The following is a 15,769-nucleotide window of genomic DNA, read 5'->3' as shown; positions in this document are numbered from 1 at the left end:
CCTGAGTTGACACAGCACATGTTTCAGAGAGCATGGGACTGGGGGCAAGGCCATAGATCAACAGCATCCCAAGGCGGAAGAATTTCTCCTAGTACAGAACAAAATGGAGTCTCCTATGCCTACTTCTTTCTACACAGACACAGTAACAATCTGATCTCTCTTTCTTTTCCCCAAATTTCCCCCTTTTCTTTTCAACAAAACTGCCATCATTATCATCACCCGTTCTCGATGGTCGCTGTCTCTTTGGAGCTGTTGGGTACACCTCCCAGATGGAGCGGCCGGGCAGAGGCGCTCCTCACATCCCAGATGATGGGTGGCTGGGCAGAGGCACTCCTCACTTCCCAGATTGGGTGGCTGGGCAGAGGGGCTCCTCACTTCCCAGACAGGGTGGCCGGGCAGAGGCACTCCTCACTTCCCAGACGGGGCAGAGACTATTTTTCACAGTGAAATATGGATCAACAGTTTAGTTTGAGCTGATTTCACCAAGGTAGTCAGGAGGTCACTGAAAAATTTTAAAAAAATCTTGCCCAATGATCAGGTAACATATGTATTCTACCTGCATCAGTCTACATGACATAAAGAAAGATAATATTCTCATATTTGGGTAAACTTTTACTCAACAAGATTTGCTGCTTGATTCCCTAACTCTCCATAACTATGCTTCAATTTTATGGAATGCGTATTGGAAAAGCTGGTTTTAGTTTAAATATATGGATTAAGGCAATTTAACATCAGGGTGTTACTGTTCAAAAAGGCTTTTTACACAGCGTTTTAACATTTTAAAATTATACAATACTAGCGTATTGATTTCAATAATGTCTGCAGTAGGGTTCTGAGGAGGCAAATTAAAAGAGGACGTAAAAATTCAAAGGAACTTACTATTTACAAAGACATGGAATTTTTCTATCAGCAAAGTCAATCTATTATATTATTAACAAAGCTAGATGGATAGTCAGCCAGTGGATAATTTCTGGGCTATTCTATATCTTATCGAGATCAAAGTAAGTTGAGATAATATTGCATCTACCAATATATAGTAGGCTTCCCCATCTCTTAGGTATTAGAATCTGTGAAAAGCTGCCTCTTCCCACTTATGTGATCTGACTTTTTTTGCAAGTAATTTTTTTCTTGTTTGTCTCTCCAGGTTATCATCAGGAAATTGTTCATATTAAGTGAAAAATATGCAAAGTTCTATGCTACACTGTGTGAAGAAAGATAAGAAGAAATGATCTAGCACTCTCACTTCTATAATCTTCCCAGTTCTGGTACAAGTTCCTGATTGTGTAACTTTGTTCTTTATTTCTTTGGCTTTCGTGCTTGTAGAATTGCTTATGCAAATTACAGATTATGGGCAGGCTTTTTGGTCACAGACAGTATAATGAATCAGGAATTCATGAATGTGAAACTCAGGGTAGGTTATTGAACTTGGAGCTTCAATTTAGGAAAAGATGATTATTTATACAGTAAGTCCTTGGTAAGTAATAGGTTCTTGGAAACTGCAACTTTAAGAGATAAGAATGTACAGTTCTTTGAATAACATCCTTTCCTTTAATGTCATTTTTTATTATAAGGTTGATGAAAATATTGTTTTATTATATGTAGTTTTCCTTAAAGTCACAGTTTCCAAAATCCGATTGACAAAGTTAACTGAGAACTTACTATAGATATATCAATTTTCTTGTAAGATTAAATGAAATTAACTACTAGTGATCAAAAGTATCTATTATACATTCCTCTCTATAATGATTGAAAAGTGTATTAGTGGAGAATAGGATCAATTTTGAAGTAAAAAAGCAAGAGTAAGTCGATGAGGGAAAGTCAAGTGTTAGAACAATAGCTGTAAAAGGCAAGAGTATGAAGCTCCATTAATGTTTTTACTATTGTACCCAAAGTTAGGAAGAGAATACCCTGAAGACAAAGGCTAATGGTCATGTTATAAAGAGAAATCCTGAAATATTTTATCCCAGTATGCCATACACAAAGGAAATTTGGGATAATTGATGACTAATCCACCAACAGCCATCCCAGGAGATGATAATTTCTTTTGATTATAATTCTTAGATAAGATTAAGATGCTGATTTTATAAACATTCACTTTTCTATGGAAACATTTAGTATCTTTATGTCCTTAAGTATAACCATAAAATAAATAGCAGTTTATTTCTGTGATAGCTTTTTCTTTAATAGAAAGGTGGCATGTGGTCAATTTTCGACTGATTATATAGAATGAGTCCCAGATCACTTTGTTTTTATAGCTCAATTAACTCTTTGGGTGAATGCCCAGCCATACATAGCTTAAAGTTGAGGCTAAAGTTCCAGATAAATTTCGTGTATTTTATGTTTAAGTTTTAAGACATAGATTGGGTATCAACCATGTAATTAATAGTTCTATTTATTGAGCACCTTCTATGAGTAAGATATTGCAATAGATAAGATATATATGTTGTATTAGTCAGGGTTTTCTAGAGGGACAGAACCAATAGGATACATATGTATGTAAAAGGGAGTTTATTAAGGAGAATTGACTCACAGGATCACAAGGTGAAGTCCTATGATTGGCCATCTGCAAGTTGAGGAGCAAGGGAGCCAGTAGTGTTTCAGTCTGAGTCCCCAAACCTCAAAAGTAGGGAAGCTACCAGTGTAGCCTTCAGTCTGCCGCCCAAGGCCTGAGAGCCCCTGGCAAAATGCTAGTGTAAATCCAAGAGTCCGAGAGCTGAAGAACTTGGAGTCCGATGTTTGAGGGCAGGAAGCATCCACCACAGGAGAAAGATGAAGGCCAGAAGACTCAGCAAGTCAGATTCTTTCACCTTCTTCCACCTGCTTTTTCTAGCTGTGCTGACAGCAGATTGGATGGTGCCCACCCACATTGTGGGTGGGTCTTCATCTCCCAGTCCACTGACTCAAATGTTAATCTATTCTGGCAACACCCAGATATCCCCAGAAACAATACTTTGCATCCTCCAATCCAATCAAGTTGACACTTAATATTAGCCATCACGTGTGTGTGTGTGTATATATATGTATATATATAATTTTATTTAATGCTTAAAACAAGATTACTAAATGCATAATGTTATAATTTGATAACAGATGAAGAAACAGACTCAGAAAGGTTTAAGTAGACTGTTCAAAGAAGTCACACAGCTAGAAAATGTCACTGAAGTGCCAATGATGGATTATCGGATTCTGAGTGGAAGCTGTTGCACGGCATCACTGCCTATGTTAGCCTAGACCCTAGAACATTTGGAAAAGAGTTATTAAAATCTTATTAAAGTGGCCTCACACTGTCAAGTAGTTAAGCTGGAACTAGGTTTTCCAGAATTTCCTTTTCTGTGCTGTTCTATGGTGAAAGCACCAGTTCCTGCACACAATCCACATTAATGAGATTGGAGACTATGAAAGGCAAATGTAATTTCAGTTTGCCCTTGTGAGTTGCATTTTTTTCTTGAGGTTGTGAGATTTTTCTGGCTTTCCCTTGGTTCACGCCAGTTTTTCTTCCTTTGTCTTGGCTCTGCTGGCCTACTGTGCCTCTAGAGCCTCTTGCTGACCGGAAATAACCTTCCACGGAGTTCTCCTGTAGCCGTGATTGGACAAGGTCTAATCTCTATAATAAATCCTATATTCTACCTCACACCTAGTGGTTCTGCTTGCGTGACGGAACCGTGACTGCCACACTTGAGAAATATATCTTGCAATGGCCCTGATAGATTATTTCTGGAACATTCTGACTATGTATCTTTGAAGCAAACTATACCCTATCTTTGTTATGTTACAAGTTAAACAAAATCATTGTTTCCCTTGCTCAAAAGTGAATGATTTCAAAAGCTAAGATAATCTCTCTAAAGTTCATTTTATTGAACAAGTACATCAAATATATTAGAACCATGGTGTGATTTACATGCTTAAATTTACATTCATGAGGTCAAAATACCAGCTTGGATTATTCCTTGACTCTTGACTATGAATCTTGTGTGAGTCATCCAAATTCATTTGTATAGGATCAATTCTAATCTTTATTATTGAGTGTTCTGTGCTTTGTATTAATTAAGGTGATTGGCTTGCAATTACTCCATTTACTTATGTTCATACTCAGCTTCTACATAACGAACAATCACCCTGCTTTTAATACTACAAGAAATGTATTAAATCCAAATCTAAGTTGACTTTAAAATATTTAAAATCTATGTGATAGATCAATATGTATTTTTTCCCCTCCGGATTACACAGAAGTAGTTCAGTTTAGTATCTCATTTGTGATCTTTTGATTATCTATGCACATGGATTTACACAACATCAGGCAGCAGATCTAATTAGAACACCCCACTATGTTACACGAAATTAATAAATAGCGCTGGAATGCATCTAACAGGTGTTTCTCTTTCCTCTATTTTATCCTTTATTTAAGTTTCACAAGTCCTTCTTTTTGTGAAAAAATTGATACATAACTCTTGACAACAGAGAGCTGTTAACCTGGTAGTAATAACAACTGGTAAAGTAGTCAGAAATATAACAGCTCCATTTGTGTTCTGTTTACTGTTTAAAACTCTCCCTCATGCATTAACTTAATACTCATAAGAAACCTATGCGTAAGCAGATATTATTAGCCTTATTTAAAAGAAGAGGAAACTGACTCAGTGACTTTAAAGATGAAATCATAGAGCAAAGAGATGTTGAGCCAAGATTTGAACTGTGGTCTCCTGATTCCATATTTAGTGCTCTTTTCTCAACACATCAAACTTTGACTATCTTTAGCATTTTAAAAAAATTTCAAAAATTTTAAATGAGAAGCAAATGATATAATGGAAAGAGCACATATTTTAGAGTTTTATTGCTCTCTTTTTAAATCAAGCATCTCTGATCTTAACCAAGGCCCTGTGAGCTTGACTGAGTCACTTAATTTTTCTGATTCACTTGTCCTGATTTATAAACGAATCATAACATTTAACTTCCAATTTTATTGTGAAAAAACTCCCCAGCATATTTTGTAGTATGAAATCATTGCTTATTAATTTTGCAGATGATTAAAATATGGTTATTAGTATCTTAACAAATATTTGTTTTATTTTGAGTATTTAGTTCTAAAAAGTTTGAATCCCTAAGCAATTACGTTATTTTTAAGGTTATTTTCATTTTTAAAGGTATGTATCTAATATTATAGGGCAGTAGTTCTCAAATTTTAGCATGTATTAGAATCACCTAGAGGGCTTATTAAAACATAGATTGTTGCAAGATCAGAATTGGCCATTAAGTATCTATAAGGCAGACTCCAAGAATTTGCACTTCTACCAAATTCTTCACAGATACAGATGATCTGGATCAAGGACCACACTTTGAGAACTGTTGTTATAGGGTATATCTCAAAGAAAATAGAATATGAAAAAGAGAACTTAAAAAAAATCACATATGCAAATAAAAAGCACCAGACTGAATACGCTTTTTTCTTCTCTTTTCTTTTTTTTTTTTTTTTTTTTTTAGAGAGAGGGTCTCACTCTGCTGCCCAGGTTGGAGTGCAGTGGCATTATCATTAGCTCATTACAACCTGGAACTCTTGGGCTCAATTGATCCTCCTATGTCAGCCTCCTGAGTAGCTTGGACTACAGTTGTGTGCCACTGCACCTGGCTCATTTTTTTTAATAATTAATTTTTTAAAAAATGAGGTCTCACTGTATTCTCAGGTTCATCTCAAACTCCTGTCCTCAAGTGATCCTCCTGTCTCGGCCTCCCAAAGTGCTGGGAGTACAAGTATGTACCACTGTTCCTGGACTGACTATGCATTTTTAATACATTTTCTGTTTTAAAACTGTTTTAGAGTTGCAGAAATACTGAGAATATAGAACAGAATCATCATATACCCTGCCAAACTTCTTCTATTGTTAACATTTATACCAGTATGATACATTGTTACAATTAATAAACTAATGTTGATACATTTTTATTAACTAAGGTCCGTAGTTTGTTTAGCTTTTGTTAGTTTTTACCAAATGCCCTTTTTAGGATATCATATTTGTCTGTTTTTGTTTTTTAATATCCCCTTTTGTTTTTGATTGTGTGCTTGTTTTTTGAGCATTTTCTTACTTTCTGGCACTACAAGTTGCTGCAGACTCATCTTGCATTATTCTTTCCTCATCCTAGGATAATCCATTTCTCCAAAGATCTCCGGTTATTTTTATTGGAGAGTGGCATTGGAACCAAGGTCTGAGGTGTACTCATTGTGACTGAGGAGGCATTTCTTTTAGGGGAGCTCATTTGATGTAACATATATATATATATATATCTCATATATATCTCATATATATACATATATATAACAAATATATATGTATCTCATATATATAACAAATATATATGTATCTCATATATATAACAAATATATATGTATCTCATATATATAACAAATATATATGTATCTCATATATATACATATATATAACAAATATATATGTATCTCATATATATACATATATATAACAAATACATATATAAATATATATGTGATATATGTGTGTGTATATATCAGCCCAAGCTATGATATGCATATACAGAAGCTAGAATGTATATATATCACAGCTTCTGTGTGTGCATATCACAGCTTGGGCTGATATAATGAAATACCATAGACTGGGTGGCTTAAAAAGAGAAATGTATTCCCTCACAATTTTGGAGGATGGAAGCCTGAGATCAGAACGCCAGCATGTTTGGATTCTGGTGAGGGCTGTCCTTTTATCTTTCAGATGGCTACCTTCCCCCTATATCTTAACATGGTCATTATTCACTGTGTATACTTAAAGATAACTCTCTCTCTTCAACTTTGTATAGGACCACTAATTCCAATCATGAGAACCCCACTTTTGTGATCTAATCTAACCTAATTGTTTTATAAAAGCTCCATCTCCAAAGAGTATCACATTGTGGCTTAGGGTTTCTACATACAAATTGAGGGGGCACAAGCATTCAGACCATAGCATCTACCCCTGATGGGATGAATACTAGAGGTGTGGGATAATAAGGCTGGATCAGAATGAATTTATTGATGTGGGCTTACTAATTACAGATTCTGCATTTAATGTTGGAACTTGGTAATTAAAAATGGCTCTAACAATTAGTTTGATTGATTGGTTGGTTGAAATATGGACCAAAAGGTGGTCCACAATGAGTGAGTTGGAAATGCAGTACCTGACTTGGTTTAGTGTAGAGAAAGGTATTCAAAGGCTCAGGGAGATTGGAATGTTAGATATAATTTGTAGTTAAAACTTACTCAAACTGGACGGGTCCAGAAGATATACTTGTCACCACTGCTATGAGAAGTAAATCTGTGAGAAGAGACCTGGCCTCGAAGAGACCTGGCCTCATTGAAGAGCTCTGGGATCACTCTTTCCCATAGGTAGACCTTAGAGTGGGGTTATGGTCACTAAATTAGGAAATCTAGATACAATGGAGTAATTGGACCCCAGGGTGGAATGGGTCAAATGACACTTGTTCAAGTGACAATATGTTTCTGTAATAGACAGCAGAGTCAAAGTGGCAATCAGAGTAGTTTGATTCAAGCTGACCTATGACCTTGGCTAATTGATCATGGTGTTCTTAGAAGTGAAATATTAAAATTTGTAATATTAACATTGGTTTTTGCTTGTTTATTTGTTTAAGTTCCTTATAGACTCTGGATATTAGACCTTTGTGGGATGCATAGTTTGCAAATATTTTCTTCCATCCTGTAGGTTGTCTGTTTACTCTGTTGATAATTTCTTTTGCTATGCATAAGCTCCTTAGATCAATTAGGTTCTAATTGCCAATTTTATTGTTGTTGCATTTGTTTATGAAGACTTAGTCATAAATTCTTTGCCTAGGCCAATGTCTGAAAGAGTATTTCCTAGGTTTTTATTTTAGGATTTTCATAGTTTCAGGTCTTACATTTAAGTCTTTAATCCATCTTGAGTTAATTATTGTGTATGATGAGAGGTAGGAGTCCAGTTTTATTCTACTGTATATGGTTAGCCAGTTTTCCAACATCATTTATTGAATAGAGTATCCTTCACCAATTGTTTATTTTTGTCAAATTGGTTAAAGATCAGTTGGTTGTATATGTGCAGTTTTATATCTGAGTTCTCTCTTCTGTTCCATTGAGCTATGTGTCTGTTTTTGTACCAATATCATGCTGTTTTGGTTATTGTAGGCTTGTAGTATAATTTGAAGTTGGGTAATGTGATACCTCCAGGTTTGTTCTTTTGTTTAGGATTGCTTTGGCTGTTTGGGCTCTTTTTCAGTTCCATGTGAATTTTAAATTAGTTTTTCTAATTCTGTGAAAAATTATGTTGATAATTTGATAGGAATCGCCCTGAATGTATAGATTACTTTGGGCAGTATAGCCATTTTTATAATATTGACTCATTCAATCCATGAGAATGGAATGATTTTGCATTTGTTTATGTCATCTACTATTTCTTTCAGCAGTGTTTTGAAGTTCTTCTTGTAGAGATCTTTCACCTCCTTGGTTAGATGTATTCCTAGGTTTCTGTAGCTATCGTAAATGGGATTTTATTCTTGATTTTCTTCTCAGCTTGAGTGATGTAGGTAATGGGCATCTTGATTACCTTTTTGTTTCCCACAAGATATCCCATTGGTTTGTTACACTGATAATATTCTGCTGATGGGACCTAGTGAGCAAGAGGTAATAACTGCTCCAGAATTACTGGTAAGATATTTACATGTCAGGAGTAGGAAATAAATATGATAAATTCAGAAGCTTTCTACCTAAGTGAATTCTATAGTGGTCCAGTGGTGTAGGCCATGCCAAAATACCACTTCTAAGGTAAGGGTAATTTGTGCCCGAAGATTCAGTGGCAGATAGGTTTGCTGTTAGGGCCTTTGGCAGGTCCCTGTAGGTGAATTGCAGTGTAGACCTTTAAAATGTGGGTATAAGCCCTGCCATTCTTTGCAGATGACTACTCTCTTTTTGAGGATCTAAGCCTTACTAGAAACTGAACACTTAACCATGGGACATCAAGTTCTCATCTGACCAGACCTACTCCTCATGAATTTGGTATTATTCTGACCAACAAGCTGTAAAGTTGGGCATGAACAGCAGCAAATAGAAGTAATATGTGTGTGATCAGGCTGGAGCAGGCCCTGAAGGCACAAGTAAGTTGCATGAAAGAGTGACCCAAATACCTATGGTTGAACACTCCACCTACACAGCCTTATTTTTCTTCCAGCCTTCACCTACAGCCTCATGGTGAAGTCCCAGTGACCAGCTGACTATATACGAACCAGTTACAGAAACAATAACTTTTTCTCTTGTTGTTAATATTGTGTATGTATGTAGCAAATATCTCTGTTTTTCTCTCTCTTATTCCCTGGTCATGTAACATAAGATGTATTAACTTTATATTGTAGTATTTAAGTATTGTTAATTTTACATCATAGGGTTCAAGTTATCAAGGAGAAGAGCGAACATCACTCAAAGACCTTTCCTCTTCTTCCAGGTAAGGGGTTAGTGTGTTTTGTTTGTACGGGGGATACTTGTATAAGGTTAGTTATACAAGTTACTGTCTATATTTGGAGATTAAGTGTAACTTAAAGAAATTCATATTGGTGCAAAGTTGATAAATAGTGGACTTGCGATGGTTAATTTTTTGTGTCAACTTGATTCAGTCATCAGATGTCTGGATATTTGATTAAATATTCTTTTGGCTGTGCTTGTGAGAGTACTTCTCAAAGAGATTAACATTTGATACAGTAGGCTGAGGAAAACATATTGCCTTCCCCAGTGTGAGTGGCTCTCATTCAATCAGCTGTTCTATGTGTGGAACAAAAAGGCTGAAGAAATGAGAATTTGCTCTCTGCCTGACTGTTTTTGATCTGGCACATGAGTCTTCTCTTGTCTTTGGACTCAGACCCAGACTGAAATTTATACCATTGGCTCTCCTGTTTCTTAGGCCTTTGGACTGGGACTGGACCTTATATGATTGTTTTTCTGCTTCTCAGGTCTTCAGACTCATACTTGAACTACACAATTAGCCATCCTGGATCTCCAGCTTGCTAACTATAGAACTTGGGACTTTCAGGCTCTGTAACTATGTGAGCCAGTTTCATGTAATAACTCTTTTTCTCTCTGTCTCTCTCTCTGTCTCTCTCTCTCTCTCTATATATATATATACACACACACATATAAAATCTGTGCACTCACATACACACATAGGCACACATCTTATTGGTTGTGATTCTCTGGAGAATACAATTCTCTGACTAATACAATGCTGATATTTATAAATATTTCTATATGTAACCATCTATATTTATATTAAGCTAGACATGAATCCATACGGATATCTTAACTTTAACCTTTATAACATGGATAATTATAACTTCCTCATTTTGCTTATCTATACACTTCCACTCCAACATTGAAAAACCTGACTTCGTCCATCTGCCATCCGTTTACTTAATTGTTCTATTCTAGTATACAGGTATAGCAGTATCAGACTTGTGAACCTGTGTATCTTTGGAAAACAACTTTATCGAGAACAAAATGCAGATGCACAGATCCTTTTGTCTTTTGTTTTACTGAATTCGTCATTTCCAAAGTTGCTTACATAAGTACCTTTCTCTCCCATCTTTCTCATTGAAGTTGTTCCATACATTTGTAGTACAGTTAGATTCTCTTGTTACATTCTGCATTTCTTCAGATTCTCCCAAATTCTGAATTTTTTTTCAACTTGCATACAGTAAGATTAGTTCTTTGTGCTATATAAAGATCTATGGGTTTTGAAACATGAATAATGTATCCACCATCATTGTATCATAGAAAATAATTTTTCTGTTGTAAAAATCATTTGTGCTCCACTTATTTCTTCCTCCTGCCTCCCCTTTGTCTGGCAAGCACTGGTCATTTTTCTGTCCCATATAGTTTTACTTTGTCTAAAATCTCATATAATTGGAATCATACGATACGTAATTTTTCTCTATTGACTTCTTTTACTCCACAAAATGTATCTAAGTTTCCTGAGTTTTTTTTTTAAGACTTGGTAGCTTATTTATTTTCATTGCTGAATAATTTCCATTGTATGAATGTACCCTAGTTTGTTTATTCATTCACCTATTGAAGGACATCTTGGTTGCTTTCTGTTTTGATTTATTATTAATAAAACTTCTATAAACATTGGGATGTGAACATAGGTTTTCAAGCCAATTAGATAAATATGTAGAACAATTGCTGGATCTGAATTTTATAAGATATATGTTCAGACTAGCAATTGTCTTCCAAAGTGGCTGTAACATTTTACATTCCCACCAGCAATCAATTCGCATTCCTATAGCTCTGCATCTTCTCTAACATTTGGTACTAATGTTAATTTCACCATTCTAGTAGGTGTGTAGTGGCATCTCATGGTTGTTTTTATTTTCAATTTCTTAATGAGAAAAGATGATACACATACCTTCATATGTTTTTATGCCATTTGTATATTTATTTGATGAGGTATCTGTTTAGGTTGTTGCTCATTTTTAATTGGATATTTGCTTTCTTATTGTTGAATTTTAAACAGTTTTTTTCATATTATGGACACAAGTCATTTATCAGTTATGTGTTCAAAACTCATGTGTTGAAATCATAACACCTAGGTTGTTGGTATTAGGAAGTGGGGGGCTTTGGGAAGTTGTTAGGTCATAAGGGTGGAACTTTCGTAAATAAGATTAGTGCCCTTACTAAAAGAGGCCCTAAAAAGCTCCTGTGCCCTTCTCACTATGTGAGGATACAACTAGAATGTGCCCTCTATAAAAATGAGGGCTCTTACCAGACAGTGAATCTGCCAGTGCCTTGATCTTGGGTTTCTCAGTCTCTGGAATTGTGGGAAATAGATTCCTGTTATTTCTAAGCTACTTGGCTTATAGTATTTTGCTGTAGCAGCCAAAAAAGACCAAGACACTATCCTTTCTCCACTGAATGACATTTTCTTCTTGTTCAAATTTGAATATATTTGTATGTGTGTATTTCTATGCCTTTTATTCTGTTCCATTGATGTATTTGTCTGTTCCTTCATCAATACCATGATGTCTTTGTTGATTCGTCTTACATTGTCTTAAAATTGGATAATATCAACCATCCAACTTTGTTTTCCTTCAGGGTTGTGTTGGCTATTGCAAGTCTTTTGCCTTTTCATGTAAACTTTAGAGTCATTTTCTTGATATCGACAAAATAGTTTTCTGGGATTTTGATTTGAATTACACGAAATCCATAGATTTAGCTGGGAAGAACTGATAGCTTAAGAATATTGAGTCTTATAATCCATGAACATGGAATAGCTATCCTCTTATTTGGAACTTTTTTGATTTCTTTCATCAGAGTTTTATTGTTTACCACATAGAAATCTTGTACATATGTTGTTATACTTATGCATACGTATTTAAATTGTGTGCTTTGTAAATTATATTGTGTTTTTAATTTTAAGTTCCAACTGTTCATTGTTGCTATATAGAAAAGAAATTAACTTTTGCATATTAACATTGTATCTTGTGACCTTGCTATATTACTTATTAGTTTAGTAAGTATGCGATTGATTGTTTAGGTTTTTCATATAGATAATCATATGTTTGTCTGCAAAGACAGCTTTATGCTTTCCTTCTCAACCTCATACACAAACACACATACACACACACACACACACACACACATTTTTTTTATTTAATGCAAATCTATGAAATAAGGTTTTTCTGGTACAGTGTTAAATACAGGTGCTGAGAGAGGACATCTTTGTTTTGTCTCTGATACTACGGGGTCTGTATCCACTTTTTCATCAGTAAGTATGATGTTAGCAGTAGGTTCTTTTTAGATGTTCTTTATTAAGTTGAGGAAGGTCTCCTGTATTTATGTTTTACTCAGAGCTTTTATACAAAAATGATAAATGAATGTTGGATTTTCTGAAGTGATTTTTCTACATGAATTGATGTAATCATATGATTAAAAAAATTCTGTTGGCATGATGAATTGCATTAACTAATTTCTCAATGTTGAATCAGCCTTGCATACTTGGGATAAAGTTATGGTGTGTAATTCTTTTAGATACTATTGAATTTTATATATTTTTGTGTTTGATTTGCTAATATTTTATTGAGATTTTTGCATCAATATTTATCACAGATATTAGTCAATAATTTTTCTTTCTTGAAATATCTATATCTCTTTTTTTATCAGGATAATGTTGGCTTCATAGAATCAGTTAAGAAGTGTTTACTTCATCCAGTCTATTGTTGTTGGTTTGGTTCCAAGTCTTTGCTATTTGGGTTGGTTCCAAGTCTTTGCTATTGTGAATAGTGCCGCAATAAATATATGTGTGCATGTGTCTTTATAGCAGCATGATTTATAATCCTTTGGGTATATACCCAGTAATGGGATGGCTGGGTCAAATGGTATTTCTAGTTCTAGATCCCTGAGGAATCACCACACTGACATTAACAATGGTTGAACTAGTTTACAGTCCCACCAACAGTGTGAAAGTGTTCCTATTTCTCCACATCCTCTCCAGCACCTGTTGTTTCCTGACTTTTTAATGATCGTCATTCTAACTGGTGTGAGATGGTATCTCATTGTGGTTTTGATTTGCATTTCTCTGATGGCCAGTGACGATGAGCATTTTTTCATGTGTTTTTTGGCTGCATAAATGTCTTCTTTTGAGAAGTGTCTGTTCATATCCTTTGCCACTTTTTGATGGTTTTTTTTTTCTTGTAAATATGTGGCGCATATACACCATGGAATACTACGCAGCCATAAAAAATGATGAGTTCATGTCCTTTGTAGGGACATGGATGAAACTGGAAACCATCATTCTCAGCAAACTATCGCAAGGACAATAAAACAAACACCGCATGTTCTCACTCATAGGTGGGAATTGAACAATGAGAACACATGGACACAGGAAGGGGAACATCACACTCCGGGGACTGTTGTGGGGTGGGGGAAGCGGGGAAGGATAGCATTTGGAGATATACCTAATGCTAAATGACGGGTTAATGGGTGCAGCACACCAACATGGCACATGTATACATATGTAACAAACCTGCACATTGTGCACATGTACCCTAAAACTTAAAGTATAATAATAATAAAATAAAATAAAATAAAAAATAAATATGCATTTATATCATAGGCATAGATCAACGCTTCCTCAAAGGCAATGTAGACAACACTAGTATCTCATGTCACATTTCCTCACCCTGCTTTTATGACAGAGTTAGGATAGAGAAACCGTCAGTTCTTTAAAGGGATTTGGATTTTTTTTTAGGAAAGCAGAAAGGGTAAGAAATTTAGAGGAGTAAGGATGAGTGGCACAAGAAAAAAAAAAGAAAAAAGGAAGAAAAGTTTGTGGAAAGAGGAAGGTAAGTAGATAAATAGGGAAGTAAACCAGGTTTCTAATTCATGGGTGAATCCGAGAGAACAGGTATCAGATTAGGGATTACAAAATGTAGCATGGGTACTAAATATCGGTACAAAGCAGCCACAATAATATTGATTTATGGATTTAAGTAACCCGACCAAACCTTGATGTATCTCATCATGTTGACTTTCTGCACCAGATAATAAAGTATTGTTTGATCCCATGGAAAAAAAAAAAAAAAAAAAGAAGTGTTTACTTCAGTTCTCATGAAGAGATTACTGTAGAGAACTGAAATCACTTTTTCCTTCAATGTTTGGTAGAATTTAGTAATAAAATCTCCTTGGCTTGGTGCTTTCTTATTTGAAGGATTACTAATTATTGATTCAATTAATTTAAATAATGTATGCTTATTCAGATTGTATATTTTTCCTTGGATAATTATATGGTGTGTCTGTGTCCCCACCCAAATCTCATTTTGAATTGTAATCCCCATAATCCCCACGTGTCTAGGGAGAGAACTGGTGGGAGGTGGTTGCATCATGGAGACAGTTTCCCAAATGCAGTTCTTATGATAGTGAGTTCTCAAGAGATCTGATGGTTTTATAAAGGGCTCTTCTCCCTTTGCTCTTCACACTTCTCTCTCTTGCCTGCTGCCATATAAAATGTTCCTCTTCCCTTTCCACAAGCATTGTAAATTTCCTGAGGCTTCTTCAGCCATGAGGAACTGTGAATCAGTTAATCCTCTTTTCTTTATAAATTACCCATTCTTCAGTAGTATCTTTATAGCAGTGTGAGAATGAATTAATACAGATAAATTTTGGTAGCTCATGTCTTTCAAAATTTAGTTCATTCCATCTAAGCTAAAAAATTTAACTGCATAGAACTATTTATAATATTTCAGTGTTAGCCTTTATATGTCCATGGGATGGTATCAGTGGTGATGACCCTTCTTTTATTTATGATACTAGTAATTTTCACCAATTTTAATTTTTTATTTTAACTAGAGGATTATCAACTCTATTAATATTTTAAAGAATTAGTGTTTGATTTTGTTAATTTTCTCTATTATTTTTATGTATTAAATATAGATATTTGCTTTAATTTTCATTATTTCTTTTTATGTGTGCTTACTTTAGTTTAAATTGTTTTTCTTTACATAGTTGTCAAATTAGAAGTTTAGGTTATTGATTTTAGATTTTTCTTTCTTTATTATATATGCGTTTAATGTTATAAAGTAACCATTGCTTTTCCTGTATCTCACAAATTTAATATTATATTTTCTTTTTATTTATTTTATAAATTTTAAAAATTTATCTTCTGACTTTTTCACTCCATGTGTTATTTTATAATGTGCTGTCTAATCATCAAGTATTTTAGGATTTTTCCAGCCAGCAGTCTTTCTG

At 34.7% G+C, this 15,769-nt stretch overlaps 1 long non-coding RNA gene across 1 annotated transcript in view; it reads left to right on the top strand.

Moving 5' to 3' along the window:
- LOC134737605 (uncharacterized) overlaps positions 1 to 15,769 on the top strand; it is a 185,512-nt gene that overhangs the window by 146,176 nt on the left and 23,567 nt on the right. Inside the window, exons 2-3 of the long non-coding RNA XR_010122649.1 lie at positions 1,145 to 1,265; positions 9,421 to 9,479. This is a non-coding gene — a long non-coding RNA (uncharacterized LOC134737605). The remainder of the gene's footprint in view (positions 1 to 1,144; positions 1,266 to 9,420; positions 9,480 to 15,769) is intronic.

The sequence above is a fragment of the Pongo pygmaeus genome, chromosome 10 (assembly GCF_028885625.2).
Source record: "Pongo pygmaeus isolate AG05252 chromosome 10, NHGRI_mPonPyg2-v2.0_pri, whole genome shotgun sequence".
NCBI classification, from domain to species: Eukaryota; Metazoa; Chordata; class Mammalia; order Primates; family Hominidae; genus Pongo; species Pongo pygmaeus.
This window is presented reverse-complemented; position numbering and strand designations above follow the sequence as displayed.